The sequence below is a fragment of the Diadema antillarum genome, unplaced genomic scaffold, assembly GCF_040938485.1.
Source record: "Diadema antillarum isolate AM-2024a unplaced genomic scaffold, OU_Dant_1.0 scf00000167, whole genome shotgun sequence".
Taxonomy (NCBI): domain Eukaryota; kingdom Metazoa; phylum Echinodermata; class Echinoidea; order Diadematoida; family Diadematidae; genus Diadema; species Diadema antillarum.
This window is the reverse complement of record NW_027271056.1, coordinates 4,110,107-4,118,524: the sequence shown is the minus strand read 5'-3', so window position 1 is coordinate 4,118,524 and position 8,418 is coordinate 4,110,107.

Here is an 8,418-nt window from a genome sequence, read left to right as displayed (position 1 = left end):
CTCAGTTCTTTGAATTTGAAGATATTAAAATCAGTTATAAGGTTCGATTCTTTTTCTGAGAATGTTACAGAGATGAGCATGCCGCTTGATATTTTTTTTTCTACACAACTGATTGATGCGCAGTTGTTGATTGCAGGCTCGTACGACAATAGTTAGTTGCCAGTATCAACTTTTAATGAGTGTTACGCTGAATGAGTAATCTACCAAGGATTACTTACCTGTGGTCACTTAACGATTTCATCTGTACATAATCCTACATTAATTATTTGCTACAATAATCAACAAAACATTAATCATTGCGGTTAACAAGCGTCCTTCAAAAAAGTGAAATAGTCAAATATGTGCCGACACTAAATGGCGTGATGGTGTTCGTGATGATTACGTTAATAATGATTATTTGATAAAAGACAGATTTAGTTGTTCACATCGGTCCTAAATAGAGTATGTTAAACGTGTAGGAGAATGACATGAAATCCAACGGCATATTATTTTCAATATCACATAAATGCAATATAACATAAACAACACATTGAAAGATATATTTTCATAAACATCACTCAAGATGTTGCTATGGTGAATCGTTTATATCAATATAACGACAAGTTTTAGAAATTCACGTTAACCCCAAACCCGAATACAATGTATGAAATTAAAACAAACAAACAAATGGCAGTAGCCTGTCATCTGCTAGTACAATCACACAAAGAATTTTATCTTGCAATAAAAACCATGCACAATCAATCTTCGTCCATTAAGAGTTTCCAGACTTTGTAAGAAAAAAATGCGATGCAATACTCTGCACCTATTTGCACTGAATATCTATAAACAAAATATAAGTGACATGCATTTTACATTATCTCGATGTATTCTTTTTTGAATGGTAATTTTGTGGCAATTTGTTGCAAAAATTACGCACATTCACGCCTGGACCGTTTAGAGACCGCGGAAATTCAAAATGAATAATGACCATTGCAAGTCTGCAGAGATGGGTTTGCGGAGGTTGGAGGTTTTGCACGTGATAATCTCTGTTTACATCAACATCACAGAGTATCTCTGTTTTAGCCGACGTGGGAAACAAAATGGCACTCGTGCATAATGGAAAATAATGAGTAATTTATATTTCTCATTGAAGATATTATGGCATACTCGATAGAATGATTGATAATATTAGTTAGTTATGTCATTCCCACAATTCAAACGAATTCGTGGCAGGAATGCATCCCTACTCATAGCTTTTTGCGTGCACTGAAAGAAAACAGAAACACCGGGCATCGCAGACAGTGACCTACCTCCTTCCGTGTGTGATGAAATCCTAACGGCGCCAAATTTCACTTGTCGCTTATCCGCCCAACGCACTTGACAGACGATTCACACGAAACCGATTTCCGATAATCACCATATATTTCCAACGATCAGGCGTCCGATATTGTCAGCTCCAGGTAGCTTTGTTGCTGAGGTCAAATGTTTTATGCTCCTTTTGTCGCCTTTTGAGGATAACAACTGCGTTAAAATGTATTCCTTGTCTCAGTCAGAGGAGTGATTACACGCACGTATAAAGAAGGCACACAGGATGACAAAGAAATCTAAGGCTTTCCTATTTGCAACCCTCTACTGGATCTCGCTGCAAAGCAAACAAAAGCTAGACAATGCCTTTCTTCAAGAAGCCACTCAAGAAGAAAAGAATGGGTACTGCGTAATTAGCTTTCAATTCAACAAAATAAGAATGCAAACAAGGGTGGATGAATATAGAATACAATGCACAGCACACATAAGCATAGCGTTGGATAACCCGGTTGCTGCTTTAATCGAGGGATGGGGGTAGTACCTGGTTGAGAAACGTGCAAAGCTGACGCGCGCACAAGACATTCTGCGTGCTTGAAACTGCGTTGTGTGTGTGCTTCCACACACAACGCATATTCGTACACTTTGCTTCCCCGCAGTCAGTTGGGGAAAGCCATCTTTAGAACAACCTGTATGCCACCCCCAGCTTGCAGGCGAGATGAATCTGCGAGCCTTTAAAATGGTAATGGCAGAGCCTTTGACCGTGTACGGGTGCGAGCTTCCTACTGGACGGTTTACCCCCCATCCCTGATTATTCCCACGTCCCGCTCAAAATTGACGTTGCATACTTAATATCCGCTGCGTCCGCGATATGCGATGACGGATTCTTAGCGTTATCGTGTCCAAGCGCTCCGTAGCCGGTTAGTCATCCTTCAATGTGCTGAAAAGGCGTATATAGTCCAGGCTAGGCTCCATAGAAAGTGCACCTAACCTTGTTTTTTTATATATACAATGTTTTTTGATGGTTTCTTGTCAATTCGAGGGTGCTGATTCCAAATCCGATTGATGCCACTCGCGTAACCTTGAGCATTTTCGGCAAAACGCAAAAATCCAAAATGGCCGCCAGATATGCTAATTTGGCCATGATAATCCTATTTATGTCAATTTTATGGCAAATTATTCCATCAAAGTTTTTTAAATTTTTGTTCCTTGAGTAATTCTACTTGCACATGCAAGAAATTTTTCATTTGAAGAGGTACATTTAGTATTTTAAAGGGACTGTACAGTATTGGTTGAGGTAGGGATTCATGCTTTGAACATTCCTAAGTGAGATAATGAAAAGCCTCTTATGAAATATGAAAGAGCATGTAATTTTAAGAAGGATTCAACGTTTATTTGATGAAAATTGATTTTCAAATGGTTGAGATATCCAAAAAAGTGCTAATAATAAAAGGCGACATGCCCCAACTTTATTAGTATCTCTTTGTTTCACCTTGTTTTTGGATATCTGAGCCATTTCAAAACCGATTTTCATCGAATAAACTTTTGATACCCCTTAGAACTGCATGCTATTTGACATCTCATAGAGTGGTTTCTGAATATCTCACAAAATGTTAAAAGCTAAATCTTCACCTCGACCAGAACTGTACACACCCTTTAAGCTTATTTTCAATTCAAAATGGCCGCCACTCCTATACTCATGTACTATATGAATGGCAAAAAATATGCATAGAAATAGAAGACGAATTTTCAGTCACATACCTACGCTTTTATCAAGTTTTGCATGTGCAATGCAATTCTGATGAGTGCCACTAACAAAACAAGCAAACAAACAAGCAAACAAACAGAAAGTTTATTGTTTTTAGGCTTATTATATTCTTCTTAATACAAAACTTCAAAATGGATGCCACTCATATACCCCTGCACAATATGAACGCCAGAGCGTGTGAAATAAAAAAAAAAAAATCTTTTTTTTTCTCTGTCACTCAGGTACACTGTTTTTCAATTTGTGTGCTGATTATAAATCAGAAGGTTGTTACTAACAAAGGCTGTTTTATTTATTTTTTATGCAAACATCCAAATTTGCTACCTCAATCTGAATTTTTCCCTAGGTATTTGGAAAAATCCACCAAAACTTGAATTGACGCCAACATCAAGATCGTTTATCAGGAATTATTAGATATGAACATTATTTTTGATACTTACTTGCCTTGAGATGTTCAACATCAAATCATTCATTGTGATTAACTGAATTAAAAGGCTGAATCCTAGATGATGACACAAATGAAATTTCCAATTAACTGTCCTGTTCTACATTATCTAAAAGCGATATTATACAAACTTTTCAGTCCCCTCATCCGAGAAAGAACATGAGGCAGGGGAAATTGGAAAAAGGGACCACCTCACTTCCTGTTGTCAAATCTCTGAAATGAAGACAATGCCCCAAAGTTTTTAATGTTAACCTAGATGAATTATATATGGTAGATGAATTTTACCACCGTTTTTTTTCGGAGTGAATGTGTTTGAGTATAGGCCTATGATGTCGAGGGAGACTCTGAGATCTGTACAGTGCTGCCTCATTCTGAAAGCAGTGTTATAACAACTTCACACTGCTTGTCTTTAATCTTCAGCATTTGCAGATTCAGGATTGCTCTCGGTAACCAAACCAGCTGTTAGGACTCGGAATGATGGCCTCCTTAATGGTGGCTGTAAACTAACTCCACTAGAGGTCTTTTTAACATAGGCTATGTGGTGACATTACATTCACTTCACGTATGAAGTTTGCAGATGATCATGCCTTTACGTCTCATAGAAAGTCCTTGGATGACAGGAGCCGAGTACTGACCCATCTCAAGACAATAGTGGAGTACTTCATCTTCTGGAGACTTTGCCCCAATCTTTATTAGATTATCATCAGACCCACGCCTTCCATCTTAGTAACCATCTTGCCAACGCTATGTTCAAGGTAGCTCTCTGTGGCAAGCCTTCCAAGCATAGACTAAGGAAGTCCACCCTCCTTCACTGGCACTCGATCACTCTCCCTCACACTGGAAGGAAAGGATGGCCAGTGTCACCAGTGCCGTCAACGCATACCCTGACCCTCCAAACACGATAGCATGGGGGGGGGGGGGCATTTCATGAAGCGTTTTGTCTGACAAATTTGTGTGACAAATTTGCTCTCAGCCAATCAGATGCAAGGATTTAATAGCTTATAACAGTTTGTCAAAAAGAAAAGATTTGACAAAACACTTCATGAAATGCCCCCTTGAACAACCTGCCATCAATGCGCCTGAAATCCCACAAGCCTAGATTTCCCTACTGTAACTTGAAAACATTGACCCCAAAACAAGTTGGTGCAGATGCTGGTCTGATGTCATCTCTGATACCACCCAAGTTACCTACAACACTGTCTCTGACCTTGCAACAAAGCCACAGGGCTCCAACGGGCATGGCGATCAAGCAAGTCTTCATGTCTTCATCCTGTTTCTATGGCAAGTAATCGCCCTCTAACCCCTGAGGAAGTGCTGAACATCACCAGATGTGGTTGCAATTAAAACAATTGCAGGACTAATATGCATCTTTAGCCTGAGAATTCTGCACATTTGGGGCTGATGTCGCCTGCTGCTAAACATACAATTAAAGGGTTCTTTAAAGACAATAAAAATGACAGTTTTAGTTTTAAGACAAGACTGAATGAGATCATGATGTCAAAGTGTATCAACACCTAGGAACTGTGAGAGAACTGAAAAAGGTATCTCACATTGCTCCTTGGTTGATGTTTAATGAACAGTTTGTGCGGTATTGCATTAGGACAGTTTCGTTTATGCCTTCAACAGTTTTTGTTGTTGTTTTGATTCAAGAAGAAAATAAGGTTTGCTCGATAATATCAAGGCGGTACTTCTAAATTAAATCATATCAAAGTGATGGAGGTTATGATCCATTTCGAACTCACCCCAACTCCTTGCTGGAAAAAAAAAATCTACAGTGTAAAGGGTTTTTAGTTGTGTCATTAATGTCCGATGTGTTTTTGTCTGCAACCATGTATCTCTGCACTTACTGTATAGGATGTTTCTGTACTTTGTTAATATGGTTTTAGGGGAATGCATATTACAAGCTTTGCTTTCTAGCTTCCTCTCCATTTTTAACATTATTTGATAAATACCATGTATCTAGGCTCCTTTATATATTGTGTTAGTATAACATTGTTATATTCAACCGGCATGTAGAATATGATGGTATATTGATTCCTTGCGAGACATTTAGTGAACTTATATTGTTGAGACTTTTGTTGAGACAAAATGAAATATATAAGAAATTGTGTTCAACATCGTAAGGTTTATGAATATCAAATGCTCATATATGTAGGCCCCCTATATATTGTAAGTGACACCCAACATATTGCACATGCAACACTTTATGATAGCGTAGGTACGGGACTGGATATACAGTAAATTTGTTCTATATTTCCATGCATATGTTTTGCCATTCATAAGCATAGGAATGGCGGCCATTTTGAATAACAAAATGAGCTTTAAATGCTAAATGAACCTATATGAAATGAAAATTCGCTTGCAAATGCAGATGGAGTAACTCTAGGAACAGAAATGTACAAAGTTTGGTGGAATAATTGGTCATATAATGTACATTATTGTGTTTATCACGGCCGAATTAGCATATCTGGCGGCCATTTTGGATTTTTGCATTTTGCCGAAAATGCTCAAGGTTACGCGAGTGGCATCAATTGGATTTGGAATCAGCACCCTCGAATTGACAAGAAACCATCAAAAAACATTGTATATATCAAAAAACAAGGTTGGGTGCCTTCTAGCCTGGACTATATAGCCTCGCTCTTGCGTATCCTTATAATTACTTGCATATGCATTATTGCCTCAGCTTTTATTTCAGAACAGAGCTAAACACGTAACGTTTTATGTCTTAATTCGTTTAAAGTTCTCACAGTATTCATTTCATTTCCGGACCCCCCCCCCCCCCCAATCTAGTATCTACATAATGATTTTGCTTACTTTCTGTACACCGTGGTTTGTCACGTACAGTGCGAATTTTTGATATTGTTTTTTTTTATTTGTTTTGTTTGTGTGTTTGTTTTGGTTTTTTAGGTAGGCCTACATCATACATCACTTGAGGTCAAGGATTTCATTGAGATATTGAAAAGTCACTCAATTATTGAAAATAGGCTATCAAACCTATATTGAAAATGAGCTATGCATGCATCTTGTCATAGATGAAAATGAAAACAAACAGAACTAAACTATATGTAAACAATAAAGTATATCGTGGAACGAATGACGCAAAGAATAAAGGGATAAAGCTATGTTACAAAATTATCAAGTTGTTGACTTCATCCACCATCGACATTAAAACATAATACAATCATTTTGAGTGTGTGTGTGTGCCTTTTTGCTTGTGTTTGTGTGACTATCTATTGGTCTGTTGTCTTTCGTTTTCTCATTTCAACACGCAAACTTCTAGAATCATTCGATCCCAAACGTACGAATAGATTGCTATTCGTACATTTAAAACATTGCAAAAGTAAAACTATGAAGAACAAGTCTTCTTTATAATGATTTCAGCAATGATAACACACAAATGCACATTTACGAACAAACGGGTGACATGTGATGGAAGGAAATGTATACTAGTACTATGTTGATAAAGAAAATCTGAAAGTTAAACACTAAGTCAGTTATACACATGCGGCATCAGTAATTTGAATTTCATAAAACTAGAAAAAAGATTTTTTTTCTAGATTGCCAAAACAATTCATCATTATTATATTTCATACAATTTTTCTAACCAAAGTCGAGAAAATTCATGTCCTGGTTTTTTTTTTTTTTTTTTTTTTTTTTTACGTCTGAAACAAGATATCTACGTTCTCGTGACAAGTGTATGGCATAGCGACTATGTCAGCTTTGAGAGAATGAACGCTATAATACCATGTATACGATATTTTTTTTAGTGATTTACGGACGTTCGGATTGTCGTTTACATCATCGTACCTCCGATTACGCTTGAAATTTTCACTTCTCGACATTTTGCGCTTCTTCGCTGTAAATTCACAGCTTATACATCCTGGTGCAATCTTTTGTAAAAGTCTTTAGTCATTTTCATCATTTGAAAGACAAAGCAAGCAAAGGAACATCGACCAATAATAATAAACCTCATCCTCCTCGATGCGGAGACATTATGCATCATATTACGAGTATATCATGCTCTGTGAACCTCGTGTACAATAATTCATTTCAATTTACAAGCAGTTACAATTCTAAACTGAGATAGCTGAAGAAATCATAAAAGACTAAAGTTGGTCTTCTCAAAGCTTCATAAAGACTCATTCACGCTATTCCTTTTTATAAGGATTTATAAGGATGAATGAGAAAGCTGATTGAAGAAGTAATAAGAACGAGGTATTCACTGTGCCGTTTGTATTTTTATACAATATGCATAGACATTCATTAACTCTGCAGTCTGCCACTTGGAAAGAGGATTGGTGAGATACACCTTATAATAACAATGATGATAAGATGATAATAGTGTTAAATCAGCATAACAATATCATTTTTTCTTCTCAGCTTTTTTTTATAGTCCATTCTCAACAATGATATCCAGATTGTTTGAATTCCAATATGGCTTATATATCTTTTACTTTGTGACTTGCTAATAAAACCGTAAACGTGATTTGTTCTGAATAATATAGAAAAGATGAAGAAGTAAGGAAGTAATGCTTTTCAGTCCAACAGTGCTATTTATTCAAACCAAATTTTCGACGCATACACACGTCGACCCTGAAGAAGACGCGTGTATGCGTCGAAAATTTGGTTTGAATAAATAGCACTGTTGGACTGAAATGCATTCTATCCTACTTCATCATCTTTTCTGTACTGGTACCAACACGCGGACTACTAACATCCAAAAAAAAAAAAAAAATATATATATATACATATATATGTACATACATATATTATAATCATATCATACATATACATATATATATATATAAATATATATATATATATATATATATATATATATATATATAATTTAATGTTATATTATATATAACATTGATATATATATATATATATATATATATATATATATATATGAGAGAGAGAGAGA